This window comes from Galeopterus variegatus, unplaced genomic scaffold (genome assembly GCF_000696425.1).
Source record: "Galeopterus variegatus unplaced genomic scaffold, G_variegatus-3.0.2 Scaffold3303, whole genome shotgun sequence".
Taxonomy (NCBI): Eukaryota; Metazoa; Chordata; class Mammalia; order Dermoptera; family Cynocephalidae; genus Galeopterus; species Galeopterus variegatus.
In genome coordinates this window covers 141,335-155,881 of record NW_007729414.1, presented here as the reverse complement: position 1 = coordinate 155,881, position 14,547 = coordinate 141,335, and the positions used below count along the sequence as shown (strand labels likewise).

General features: G+C 56.9%; 1 protein-coding gene across 1 annotated transcript in view; it reads left to right on the top strand.

Annotated features, from left to right (window-relative positions):
* The first annotated feature begins 4,199 nt into the window (after positions 1–4,199).
* Positions 4,200–14,547, top strand: part of TANGO2 (transport and golgi organization 2 homolog (Drosophila)) — a 30,240-nt gene continuing 19,892 nt past the window's right edge. The window contains exon 1 of the mRNA XM_008584542.1: positions 4,200–4,237. The gene's annotated coding sequence lies outside the window, so the exon portion shown is untranslated. The remainder of the gene's footprint in view (positions 4,238–14,547) is intronic.

The following is a 14,547-nucleotide window of genomic DNA, read 5'->3' as shown; positions in this document are numbered from 1 at the left end:
CGGGTCCCTCGGCGGCAGACAGCGGCGTCCCCGAGCGCGGCGCGGGTCGCCGTCCGCGGGACCACAACTTGGGCCCGTGCGGGGGCGGACCGGACCCCTCCCTCCCGGCCCAGAGTGCAGCCCGCTGGACAGCCCTCCCGCCCCTCGCGCGGCCCGTGCGCAAAGCGGGCCTGGCAGGCGGCGCAGACCTCCGTCCCGCCCCATTCGACCGCGAATTTTCCCATTGGCCTGGAGACCCGGCGCGGCCCAGCAACCGGCGTCTATTGGACGGGCGCGCGGAGACGGCGTCTTGCCATTGGGCCGCCGGGGTGTCAGTCCGGGCCGATGCCCGGCCCCCTCGCGCGGGGCCGGGGCCCCGGCACCTGCCAGCAAATCTGCGGAGGTGGCCGAGGACGAGGGGCCGCCCCCTCCCGGCCTCCTTCCGAGGACGTTCCCAGACCGTCGGGCCCCTAGCGGGGACTGGCAGGGCCGGCACCCCTTTCCTGGACTCCGGCCGCGTTCCCTCCATCACTACTCCCAGTTCGCAGGTATCCTTCTCCAGCTCCTGCCGTTCGCGGGGCACTGAGCCTGCCTGTTTACATCTGATTGTATTCCTCACACGACCTGCGAGAGAGAGTTCTGCTGCTATCCCCATTTCACAGATAGGAAAAGCCTCCATCACTACTCCCAGTTCGCAGGTATCCTTCTCCAGCTCCTGCCGTTCGCGGGGCACCCTGCCTGTTTACATCTGATTATATTCCTCACACGACCTGCGAGAGAGAGTTCTGCTGCTATCCCCATTTCACAGATAGGAAAATGAGGTTCAGAGAGGTTCTCACTTGCTTTAGGTGACCGGGGCTTGAATCTAATCACCTGGCTCCCGGGGGTCTGCGGACTCTGCCACTCTCACCTCCCGAGGGTCCCCGCAGCAAGGGGGGGTGGGGATTGAAGTGAGGGCTAGAGTGTTTCCAAAGGCAGGAAGGACCCCCTGTGTAGAACGGGGTTTACCTCCCCCTGCAGGTCTGGGCTTGCCCCACTCTGCAGGGCCCCCACGTGGTTGCTCTTTCTCACTTCTTCGTGCCATGGCCACAGCTCTCAGCCTGGGGAGGGGGAGTTGTACGTTTATCTCCCCTCCTATCCTGGTGTCCTATTTTTTCCATCCTACCTGGGATCATGGAGAAAAGATTAGCACAGTTTGCATTTCCCTGCCAGGTTAAGAGCACCAACCTCGTTTCTGCAGTGACACGGGGCACACATGGGACCCTACCCTTGGCCAGCTCCACTTAACTGTGTGATGTGGGAGAATCCAGCAGGGATGCTGACTCGTAGGGCTAGCATGGGGGAGGGGGTGTCCTGAGATGGGCCCTTGGCCAGTGACCCTGGCTCATGCTTGGTTCTAAGCCTTTCCTGCTCTGGATGCACCTGGAGATGACCAGTTCCTCGGCTGGCTGCATTCCCCAAGGCCACTGAAAGAGCCAAGCTGCCCACGACGCTGCTAATGGCAGGTGGGGGGGAACCAGACACCTATGTCTTATCCACCCATGTTGGGAGTCCATTGCTAAGTGGCCTGGGGTAAGTACTCATACCACCACTGGGTCCACCTGTGCCCTGGCAGTCACAGCAAATCGATGCCCACAACCTTTCAGAGCCAGGCAGCCACTACCAATCAATTGGAGTTGGCACTTGAGGTAAAAGCCATTTATTTGGCTTGCTGGTGTAGGGATGTTGCTTGCAGCTCTGGGAGGGCAGAATGAAGCATCTCTCCCTGGAATACAGGGACGCCCGTGAACTTCTCATCCTGTGGGACAGCATTACTGGTGACATACTGGCTGAGATGCTGTGTGGCTGGGGGCTCTATTTCCTCCATTTAGGAATAGATTTAATAAGTCCTTCTGCTCCCATGCATCTCTTCAAGGGCATGGCACCCTGGCACTCCTGGAGCCTCTCTTCTCACAACACCACCCCCTCCCATACTTGCTGATGGTGGCAAGGAGGGCTAGACAGACCTCTGCTAAAAGAGCATAAAAGAGCAAGTGGCAGAATCATTCACCAGAACCAGCCCACTTGAGGACTCCCTCCCCTGTCATCCCCACCCCTACTCCCCACAGGGTTCTGGGCCCTGTCTGCCCTCAAGCTGGATCACCAGCTACATACAAAGGATCAGGGTAGGCAGCACCAGTTCTGACAGGACTCAGGGCACTGACCAGCAGTTGGCCCGCCATGCTGCAGCCAGGGGTCAGAAACAGAGAGCAGGGGAGACCACAGGGGCCAGTAGCCTCCCTCTCTCCCATCCTCCACACCCAGCTGCTGGCCAGCTTTGTAGGGCAGCCCTGGGGGCACAGAGGAAAAGCCAAAGGGGAGAAAAACTTTCAACTAGATATCAGGAAGAACTTTCCAACAGTCACAGATGTTCAGAAACCAAGAGTGGCCACAGAGGTAGTGAGTTCCCTGTCTGAGGATGTGTGCAATTAGAGAGAGGATGGCAGTGATTCCCCTGCAGTCCTAGACCCATCTCATCTGCTCTTGCCAGCTCCCCTGCACCATATGTCATCCAGACTGGAGTGAGTCACTGGAGAGAGAGAACATCAGAGTGTCTGATCTGGCTCTGTCTAGCTGGGGAGAGCATGGCTGGGGGTGGGGCTGGCCCAGTGCCACATGCTGTCTGTAACAGAGCTGGACTTGAACCACTATCTGATACATTACTGTATTCCTCTTTGTGGGCAATAGGAAAGCTTGGACAATCCTTGTCCCACTCTGAGGTTCATGGCCTGGTTCTTTGTAGACCATTCTGTAGCTGCTGCCCCAGAACCCAGGGCACAGTCACTCCTCCACCAAGTCCCACATGGCAAACACCACTATCTCTTGTTCTGGACCACATGGTCTGGCTGCTCAAAGGAAAATCACTGGCACCGGCCCAGCACGATTATGCTCCTAGGTAGCGGGAAGGAGAACTGCATGTCTAGCTGAGTCTACCACCTGGGCATCTGGAGTTCTCAGTTTCCTAGCCTGTTGGCTAGGAAAGGTTGAGTTCCAGGAGGAATGTAGATGAGACAGTGAAAGAGTGGGGCAGAATGGGCCAGTGGGCAGGATCGGTTAGACTAGCCTTTGCTGATTACCAGCCAGGCCCTACCTCTCTCCAAGCCTCCAAGCCTGTTTTCCATAGAGCATCTGCACTGTGGGTCAGGATCAGGGCACCTGGGTCTTCCATGCAGGGCTGTGGAAATAATCCAGCCACTGCCACTTGCCAAGTTTTTTGACTTCAACCAAATGACATAACTGCTGTAAGTCTCAGTGTTTACATCTGTAAAGTGGGGTGGATGAGAACTATGGACCCAGACACTGATTTTAGAGCATCCAGCGGATTATCATTATCCTTATCAATATCCTCAATTTTCTTGTCATAGTTTTCTGAGTGCTCACGTTGGAGCAGGCCTTAGGCCTCTGGGCCTTTGACTCCACCTCCCTGGCACTCAGGCTCCAGGCACAGCCCAGAGGCCAGTGGGGGCAGGAAACCCAGTGAATGCCTCTGACCTGTTGGGAGAGCCCCAGTCAGTGCCCACCTACTCATCCAGCGCAGCTCAAACTGGGCCAGCCCTTCACCCGTGGGGCCCGGACCTGAAGAACAACCCCAATGTGGGCACAAAGGCTAAAGTGGCAGGGGTAGGGCTGGAGTGCCTGGTCCAGGGTCTGGGGTCCATCCTAGGAATGCCAGGGACATCAGGGGGGAGAGGGCCAGAGAGGCAGAGGCTGGACCGAGCTGGGGGCCATAGAGTGACGGGAGGGATGTCCAGGAGGTAGGATGGCCAGGTCCAGAGGTCGCGTTGGGTGGATAGGGATGGGGAGACCAGGACCCAGCCTTAGGAGGACGGGTCTGGAAGTGAGCATCCCTGTAGACCTTCCAGAGAGGGCTGCAGGTGGGCAGATGGCGTGGTAATCGCGAGGGCATGGGCTCAGTGCGGCGTGACCTCCCGAAGGTGGCCCCGCAGGAGGGGGAGGCAAGAAGGCCAAGGGCGTCCAGAGGCGCCCAGACGTCTGCGAAGCTCTGAGGCTTGGCGCAGCCCCGGGGGCGGGGAGCAGGGAGGGCTGCAGCCCCCGAGCGACAGCTCGCCCAGCCAACGGGGACCCGGATTGCAGAGCGCCGTACCGCCCCTCGCCGCGCGGCCCAATAGCGAGCGCGCCGGAGGTGGGAGGGGCGGGGCCTGGGCTGACGGCTGCGGTGAGCGGGCGCGGCACCCGGAAGTCGGCGGTGGCGGAGGCGGTGAGTGAGCGGCCGGCGGCCCGGGCCGGGGGACTCAGCTCCTGGCGGGGTTGGCCCGGGCTTGTGGGCACCGGGCTCCGTGGACGCGTACAGGATCGGGATGCTCGAGGGCGAGGCAGGCCGCACTTTCCCGTCTTGCCTCAGTTTCCCCTTTCTGAGGCTTAGAATGGAAATCAAAAGGCCGCGCTCGGGACTCTGTCGGGTCCAGGGAGACCAGACCTACCCCGGCCAAGGAAAGCGCCCCACGCGTTACTGGAAAGCGTTTGCTATGATCCCCGCTGGGACGTGTTGTGGGGGACACGGGCAGGCAGGGCCAGACTCGCTGCGGTGCGGGGAGGGTGAGACTGGCAGGGCTGGAAGCTGCACGGTCATTGCAGGGTGGGTGCCTCGGCCAGCATCAGGGACAGCTCTGGAGCCGAGTCATGCTGCCCCCTCCCTGCGGCCGATGTTGGTCTGAGTAGGAAGTAAGTGCTGGGTCATCCTTTCACCTGAATTCGGTCTTCCTTGGATGGCTTGGGTAGTCAGACCTCCACCCCCGCTCCCACCCCAAGGGCATCAGGGGTGGAGGCTGGGCAGGACTGCATTCAAGTCAGACCTGGCCTCACTGCTGGGCTTTGCAGCAGCCTGGGTTTTGCCCTATTTTCCTCTTGGGGAGTGGGTAGGAAGGGCCCATTGCTGAGACCCCCTTCCCTGTCTTCTAGCACCTCTCCTGTGCTTACTGGCTTCTTGCTGGGCTACAGCTTTAGTATGAACCGTCTGCCCTTGGACAAGTCCCTGAGCCTCAGGCCCCCTTTCTCTGGCTGAAAGGTCACATGCTCAGTACTGGCCAGGCCTGTCTTGTGGCTGGGCGTGCTGACCACTGTTTTGCTGCCACTCTTGGGCTCAGAGCCCTCTTCCCTGAGGTGGATGTGATGGCGGCTATAAGGGGCAGCTGGGTAGCACTTTGGAAGGCTTTCTCGCACTTGCTTGTTAATCCTCTGGGCAGTCTTTTGGGGTGAGTGTTCATTGGCCCAACCCTGTTCACAGCAAAGAAAACTCAGGCTGAGGAGGCAGATGGTATTCCCAAGGTTGTTCAGAGCCAGGGCCAGCTTCCAGTGCCTCTGTTCCTTCTGGGGCCCTCTCCCAGGAGCCTTCCTAAATCAGATGACCTGTTGGGTGGAGTGGGGGCAGCTGAAGAGGGTGACTGTGTTGGCCGGTGGATACAGCAGAGCTTCTGCCCCTCCCCCCAGGATCCCAGAGCTCTGGCAGGGCTAGATAGAGTACCCTGGTGCTCCCACCCCGTAGGGCCCCTACAGCATGGATCCCCAGTCCCACAGCTTTATGTTACTTGCATGTCCTTGGACTGCAGGCCCCTCAGACCGAGCCCCTGCCTGCTCCAATGTGTGCTGAAGGTAGCCCCTCCCCGAACCAGGTGACCAGCCATCAGCTCTGCATAGGCTGCCAGCCTCTTGTGCTTCCTTGGGATCCTCACTTGTGAGCTGTCATTCTGATCACATTTCATGATGGGTATAATCATGTGCAGTGTCGTGGGGACTCATTCCTGTGTCCGGTTTCCGCACCGGACGGTGAGCTCTGAGGGCACTTGGTGCCTGCGCAAGGGTGCTGCTTCTGAGAACATCTGTGGAGAGGTGAGGGACCTCTTGGGGACCCCAGAGTGGAGAGAAATGGCCCAAGACAGGGAGGCCTGGAAGGCTTCTAGAAGAGGGGCAATGCTTGTCATGTGTTGAGAAATCGACCACAGGGTTTGATGATGAGTTCTGTGAAAACAAGATCACTCCAGAATGACTGAGCTGCCTCAAGCTTTTTTTTTCTTTTTCTCTGAACTTTCTTAGACTGCAAAAATAATATATGCATGCTTAAAAATAAAAAAGGCCGGCCTTTATCTTCTGGCGGCTGCTCCCCTGGTGCACCTGCTGATATTCAGGAGTGCCTGCTTTCACCCTCTTTGGAAGGGTTAGAGGGAATGCCCCCTTTTTCATTTTTGTTAACAGCTTGGGCTGTTGAGGTGACTGAGAGGCTGGGCCGGTCCTTGGCTTGTGGGGAAGCTGAATGTTCCTGCCAGAAGGGGCCTCAGGTGCAGGGGCCACCCTGTGTCCAGTGCTTCTTTTCATGCTCACAGTGCCCTTTGTTTGAGCTGCTCCTTTGAACTGTGAAGGGACAATGATACTCTGGTGTGAGGCTGAATTAATGCCCCCAAAACATTGCAAAAATCTAAGGAGAAAGTATCACTGTAGGACATTTGTCATGGTAAAATGCCTTTTAATAGCCCAAATGACAAAGCTTACATTGCTCAGCTGTTGCCATTAGCATGGGAAGAGAGCTGGGCATTGCAGTAGACTGGCTGCTCAGAGGACTTCCAGACACCAGGGCTTTCTCAGCCAAGGCCCCAGGAACAGCGACAGTGTGTTCCCATGTGTGTTTACCTCCTCTGCTGACAGCTGCTGAGAACTCACGTCATGCGTCTGTGTCTGTCCTGTCCTGTGAAAAGAGCAGCTCATGCTTTGAGCTCCACCCCCAGAGGCTGCCACAGCTGACAGCGACAGCATGTGGCTGCACAGGATGGGCACTGGGCTCCTGGCTGCTCAGCCTGCAGCTTGAGCCCTCCAGAAGCCCGTGGGAACTGTCCTCTCTGCAGGCCTCTCTGGGCCAGACAGACAGGCTGGCCAGACTTAAAAGCGTATTCCCCAAATGTATAAAGTGTTTGGTGTAATTAAACAGAGCAGCAGAGTGTTGGGCTCAGTTAACCTCTGCCCAGAACCTTCACTCCTGCAGCTCTGGTAAGAGGCCAACTTGCAGGAACCAGGAACTCCACTTTCCCAAGTGTCTACATCCCTTTGGCCCTATGTCTTGGTAAAAATACCTCACCATTCCCTTGTGGGCGTCTCTGCCTCTGTCATCACTGCATTCTGATTCGGCACATCTCCCTTCTGCCCAGATGCCCTGTTCATCTTTTCAGATGACAAAAGGAGGTGCTTCCTCCAAGAGCACGGGCCTGTCACCTCACCATCCCAAAGGTCACAAGGTGTGGTGTTTCTCTCTACTTAAGTGGGTGGCATTGTGCAACACGTAAGACCGCACAACTGTGGTCCATCCTAAGCCAAGGTGTTTTGCACCAGGGCTGACCTGTCCTCATCCAGTCTCCTGTGAACAGGCAACTCACTCAGGCTCTTCCCACCTTTCCTCCCCTCACCTGCCCCGCCTGTAGAAGCATCAGGAAACCAGCAGGGGATGGAGGATGGAGTCTGTACACCTTCTTCTGATGGCAGCTTTTGGGGATGGATAATAAATCTCCCCTGCCATAAAACATGCCTGCTGAGAGTGCACACATTTCTAGTGTCTAGCTCGATGGATCGTACAAAGTGAGCCCAGCCATGCAACAGCATCCACCTCAGGCATGGAAAGCAACCTGCAACACCCAGATGACTCCCTCATGTCCCTCAGCTGTCCCCTAGACTGGCCCTGCCTTGGTTTCTGTCCCTGTGGATGGTTTTGCTTATCTCTGGCCTCTGTATGAAGGACCGAGCCTGTGCTTTTTCCCAGCTGGGACCTCCCTGTGGCCTTAGGGGCTGCGGCTTATTCCCATTTGCTGCCACCTGCTGCTCCCGTGTGTGCACACACAATGGAAGGGCATGGGCTGGCTTCCAGTTCTGGGCTACAGACTTCCTTTATGTGTTATTTCATCAACTCTGGCACCCACTTAGCACCTGGCATGGTGAGCAGGGATTGGGGCATGACATGATCTAGCCATGGTTTTAGAAGCTTTTGTGAATGGCCAAGAGGGAGATGTACCCTCCAGACACCAGAGTGTGCACTGAAGCTCAGGTAACTATGGAAGCATCAGAGGCCCAGTGATATGTGCAAGGTCCTAAGGGGTCTTTGTGACCAGAAGCCCGGGGTGTGGCCAAGGTGGGGCAGATTGGACAGCCTGGTAGACCACCTGGGACAATTGGCTGTGTATTGGGGAAGCATGGGTGGTTCCACCACACCATCCATGCAGTCAGATGACAGGCAGACCCAAGAGCTAAGCCAATATGGAAGTGTACAAAGAACTCGAGGAAAAGGGGTTCTCACTTTGGGACAGGGAGGGCCTTCTTCAGCCAAACAGGACATGTGAACGCCGTGTAGTGAGGATGGGAAAACGCACTGTAAGATGAGACTGTTTCTTCTTAGCAGCTCCACAGCTAAGCTGAAAGGGAGGGGACAGACTAGCAGAAAACAATTTGGTCCTGGGGTGTAGTGAGGATGGGAAAACGCACTGTAAGATGAGACTGTTTCTTCTTGGCAGCTCCACAGCTAAGCTGAAAGGGAGGGGACAGACTAGCAGAAAACAATTTGGTCCTGGGACAGGCAGGCAGATGCCTACGTCATGCCAGCTATGCTACAGGTCAGTGAAACAAAGGCCCGGGGTCACGACCAAATTGGTGATTCGTGGGCAAGGGCATACAGGTGGCCAGCTGTCATAAGATGCTCTGCTACTGGGGGATGTCAGTGAAACCATGGCGAGAGCATTTCCTGCCACCACATGCCACCCCTGAGGTGGATGAGCAGTGTCAAGTTCTGGGGGAGTTGGCCAGTTTTGCTCAGCTAAAAGCATTGCCCTCTGATGGAAGGATTCCACCTCTGGGTCTGTCCTAGGAAGGCCCTGGGCCCGTTTACAGAGCATGTGCTCAGGGCAGACTTATGATAGGACCGAAATGCCAATCAGAGCTGAGGGGAGGAGTGAAGGGAGTTCTGGGCAGTGGTGACCAGAAGAGGACATCACCCCAGCATGGATGACTTGCATGGCCAGTTTAGGGAAGACAGGCAGCAGGATCCTGATGTGTTCACCCTGAAGCATACAACCTGCATGTGTGTGCAGAAGTTTGCTGGGAAAGCACTGGCAGCACACACAGCCCACTGGATGCTGGATGCAGCTTTTGCCTGATGTGTGTTAGAAATATTCCTGACCAGAGCATGTTCATGGATGGTTTGGGCAAGGGGAGCAACAACCACAGGCCTTGCTAGCCCCCCAGGAGCTGCTGATCATAGCAACATGGAGCATTGGCCTGGGGTGAGGAGAGGCCAAACGGAGTGGGTGGACAAGCAGGCAGCATGCAAGAGGGGATGGGGTGGACTGGGAGGAAGAGTAGGGTACAGGCTCTTTGTGCAAACACTGGAGGAGGTGGTGCTGGTTGGTATGGGGTGGGTGGCTGGCATGGGGCACAATGCCCATTAGTCCCCCAGGAAGGTGACACTGGCAGTAGATGAGGTCTGGAGCACTCAGAAAGATGGCCTGTGGTCCTGCTGCCTTCCCTGTACCCTGCCAGGTCCTCCACCATCTGAGCTGCTGGTGACAGTGAGGCCCTGTCAGCATGGCCTTCGGGCCTCCTTGCCTTCTCCCTCCGTGGGCCCAGTGAGGTCCCCAGCCCACACTCCATCCCACCCACCTGCCTTTGCAATGGACACTGAAAGCCAGGAAAGCAAATTCTTGTTGCTTGTTGCTGGTCAGTGGGCCGTGCACCTGTCCATCAGAGTGCCAGGCCTCGTCTCCATGGCTGTTGCCTGAGTCACTGCCACTGTCGCTGCATGCTCTTGGCATGTGGCTTGGACCATCTTTGGCCAGGCTTTTCTGTCTGTCTGTGGTGTTTTCTCATCACGCATTTTTATTTATTTATTTATTTATTTATTTTTTCTTTAAAAGATGACCGGTAAGGGGATCTTAACCATTGACTTGGTGTTGTCAGCACCACGCTCACCCAGTGAGCTAACCGGACATCCCTATATGGGATCCAAACCCGTGGCTTTGGTGTTATCAGCACCACACTCTCCCTTGTGAGCCATGGGTCGGCCCCTCATCACGCATTTTTAGATGCCACACAGAGTGAGAGTTAGGGCTTGTCTCAACTGGGGAGCCTCGCCCTCGAAGAGGGAGTTTAGTCAATTTCCACTCGGGCCTTAGGAACAAAAGGCTCTGTTGATTCCTCTGAGAAGTCGGGGAAACGGGCCGGCCCCTCATCACGCATTTTTAGATGCCACACAGAGTGAGAGTTAGGGCTTGTCTCAACTGGGGAGCCTCGCCCTCGAAGAGGGAGTTTAGCCAATTTCCACTCGGGCCTTAGGAACAAAAGGCTCTGTTGATTCCTCTGAGAAGTCGGGGAATGATTTGCTAGAGGACTCACAGAACTCAGAAAGGCCATTGTGTGACAACACGCATGGTGTATCACCAACCAGTGGAGCTCACCCAAGCCTGGGTGTCCAGGGTTTTGTATTGGGGGTCAGTCATATAGGCATGGCTGACCACTTGCCTGCATGGCTGACCTTAGCCTCCAGCCCCTCCAGAGATTGAGATGATACCGTGTGGCCCAAGAGCCTCACCATAAGTCACATTGTTACCATAGACTATCTGGCATTGCCCAAGGCCCCAGGTGAACAAGAACACTTGTTCCAAGCAGGATGTTCCAAGGGCTTAGAGGTTCCTTCCCAGGACCTCGCAGGGCATAGATAGCCTGGGCCTGCTGAGCTGGCCCTTCCCTGCACACATAGTCACCCTTGATTGACCAGACTGTAGGTGGGAGGACTTAGCTGAAGGATACACTCGGGCTGGTGGAGACCACCCCAGGAGACTGTGCTTCCTCTGCTGTTGCTAGGCAGGCCGAGGACACAGCAGGAGCCCCTAGTCCAGTGACCAGTGAGTGGGCGGGCAGGCGTGAGGTGTGGGTGCACTGGTCTCAACTATGCCTTCAGGCATCTGCCCAGCCTGAGTCACAGTCCCTGAGCTGGGGACCCTTGACATGGTCTTGGGCACTTTTGGAGAGAACATGCTTCCAGGGCTGCAGCTTTCCTGTTTGCAGCAGGACTTCATGCTGGTCCCTGTTCATTTCCAGAAAAGTCCAGGTAGTTTTCAAGAGCCGTAATTTGGCCAAGCTCACAAGGGTCAGCTTTTTAACATAATATCTTGGTTGTGACAAAGATCACCTGGCTGTCACATGCAGCAATGTGGAATCTGTGTGAGTCGTGAAACATGGTATCACAAGGAAGCCACAGGGAGGAGGCCCTGTGGCACGGAGCTTGAGAGACCGCTGAAGCCAGGCTCCTCGTCGATGGGGCCCAGCCTCCTGGTTTTCTTGACAGAACAGCCCAAGCCTCAGAAAGAATCCCTTTAGGGCTCACTGTGAGCATGAAGTGACATGCTTCCCCAAGCAGCGGCGAGAAAGATGCTTCTCTTTTCCTGACTGCTGCCCACACTGCCTAGCCTCCTGGTTTTCTTGACAGAACAGCCCAAGCCTCAGAAAGAATCCCTTTAGGGCTCACTGTGAGCATGAAGTGACGTGCTTCCCCAAGCAGCGGCGAGAAAGATGCTTCTCTTTTCCTGACTGCTGCCCACACTGCCTCCCTCCTCAGCTCCAGCCACGTATCTGGCCTCTCCCATCTCTGTCAGCCTGGCCGAGGCCCAGCTGTACCCCTGTGGCATGGCAGTTGCCTAGAAGACAGTGCCCTCAGTGGGACCACATGTGGGCGCAATGACTACCCTGGCCAGGAGGAAGCCAGCTGCCTATCAACTGGCTTTTGAAGGGGCTTCTCATGCCCTGGGGAGGGTCAGTGGGCCCTGCCACAGAGAGAACAGAGAGGCAGCAGGGCCACTGTGGGAGGTGTGCTGGCTTCTGGTGTCTCCGTGATGTGGCCGGGCAGAGTGGCTTGTGGATGTACCAGGGCCGTGCAGATGAGCGGATCCCGTGCTAGGGCATCCTGGCCCTCTGGGGGCTGTGTGGGAGTGGGTGCAGGTCCAGAAGGCCCATTAGACCCCAGCACCCCATGTGTACCTGCTCTGGGTAGCTGGCTTACAACTTCTTCACCCAAGTCCAACCATCAGGCTCCCTACCATGAGTCCCCTCAGGATCACCTTGCCGTGTTCCCAACCGTGTGACCTCGGACATGCTACCTGAGCTCTCAGTGAGATGGTATCACATCTGGGAAGTACGCGGCCCAGGGAAGCAGGTCTTCAGCTGTCCCCTCCCCTGCTCTGTAGCACCCTGGCCGTCCTCCTCCAGTTCAAGGTCTGACCCACCCATGGAGCCAGGTTCTATGACCCCTACCCCATTTGATTGGGGGTCTTCCTCCCTGGTGATCTGGGTTCCTGAGCTGCCATCCTGGTAGCCATGAGGCCAGGTGAGGGCATGGGAAGGGGATTGAGCTTTATGCCTGGAGAGTACAGTCCCCTGACCGCCTATCCGCTGTCTCAGTCCTGGCAGTGTGTGCAGATCTCTCTTGTGGCCTCCTTGGCATGGGGCATGGGATGTGGCTTCCTGCAGATTCTCAGATGCCACTAGGCCTGTGGGCAAGGGTCCTGGCTGGACCCCTTGCCCTCCTGCCTACCTATTCCTCCAGCTGCTCTTGCTGTGGTCTAGCTCTGGCCACCTGGGCCTTGGGGCAGCCCCAGAACTCTCGATGGCCCTGACCACTCTGTGGTCTTCTTGGGCTGCCAAGGACATGTGGAGACTCCACCAGGGTATCGTCTGTGTGCTGAGCCCAGGGTAGGGGTGGGAATAGGCAGGGCTGGGGCATCACTGGGAAAGCAGGCACGTTTCTCCCCAGGACACTATCCTGCATGTTTTTCCAGCTCAGGCATCCTTTAGGTGAGCTCCTTGTGGCACACATTGATGCCCCCGAGGATGGGCCCAGCCTCACCCCTTGTGATAGGACCTGTTGAAGCCCCTTCCTACTCTTCCCCGAGTGACCAGGCAGGCAGGTGCACAGCAGCATGAGCAGGATGCCCTGACATTTGTCCTGGGGGGCAGTTCTGGCTGCCCGCATGCCTGCCTGGCCTGCACGCAGCCTGCGGCGTGGTGACCAGAAGGACGGGGGCTGTATCTTCAGAGTTCACTCTCAGAGCCCCGCAGGTCCACAGGAGTGGGATGAGCAGGGTGTCAGAGGACTTTTCCAGGCCCTGAAGAGGGTGTTGGAGCTCTGTGGTGGCCTGGGCGGAGGGCACCCTGGGCCCGTGGAGGCCTAGGTAAAGGAGGGGCTGTAGGTGGGGGAGGTGAAGCTGGGAAGCGGGGAGGGGTAGACCGCCATCCAGAGCTGGATGGAGGGGCTGGTGGGCAGCGAACCTGGCTTGAGTGGGGGGTGAGGGACTGGAGAGAAAGGCAGTTCCTGATGGTCCCCTGCCCAGGGGCTGGCTTTCCTCTGGTCCTTCCCTCCCAATGACCACGTCTTCATCAAGGCCGCAGCCCTGAGCTCTGTGCCCACACCTCCAGCACCAAGCTGCCTGGAGACCTGTCGATGGCAGTCCCTCGGACCACGGAGCCCTCCCATCCACTGCTGCCTGGAGGGCTGGTCTACTACCCACCAGACCAGCTGGGACAGTGGGGTCCTGCAGCTGGATTTGGGGGTCTTTCTGTTGGGCCTGTATCTGTGTGCTCACCCAGTGTCTGGGCAGCAACCCAGGGACTGCCGCAAGAGCAATGGCCACTTCCTCTGATACCCCAGAGCGGTGTGTTCCTGGTGGGCAGCCCTGGGCCCTGGGCCAGTGGGATTCCAGCAGGGACCCCTGGCTGGGCTTCTCCCAGCAACAGCAGCTGAGGGTTCTTACATGTGGGAACCTTTGTCTTCTAAGTGGTACCTGCAGGTGGGACACCTGGGCCCCCCGAGGCCCAGCATGCTTCCCATCTCCCTGTGCTGTGTCTTGGATGATCCTGCTGACCCATCTTGGCAGCTGTGTCAATCTGCTCTTAAGGCCACTGTGAGCTTTAATTTGTAGTTACTGCAGCTTTCATTTCTAAAAGAACTTCCTAAAAGTTCTTTTCAGTGCTTTGCAAACCTTCTGGTTTAGTGTTCATCACTTCCTTTTCCCTGCAGTTATTTTCAAGCTGCTTTCCCCCCCTGTAAACAGAGCATGGTTGGTTCATGATGCGTGTGTGGGTCTTTTTCTGCTGGCTCTTGCTCTTGGTGCTTGTTTTGTGATGTGGTCCTTTCTCACTCTGCACTGCCCTTGTTCTCTGCAAAGTGACTTGTGAGACTTCTCCAAGGTCTAGGTTGAAGACATCTTTCTCCAGAGAGTACTTCGGTTTGCTTTCGCCCAGGGGCACTACCAGTGCAAGAGCCCCTTAAACCAAGGTCTTGAGGGTCCATGGACCCCAGTATGGACCTGGCTCTGTTCCTGGGGTGGCCAGCCATGTCACAGCTTCTCAGGGACTCTTTCCCCATTTTCATGCAATGTCCCCATAGCCCCTGGGGATGGCTGTGGATATAGCTCACCTTTACCCCTGCAAGTGTTTCTCTTTGGGGTCCCAGTCGAACTTGAAGGAGGGTCTCCTATTAGATTCCCCATCTTG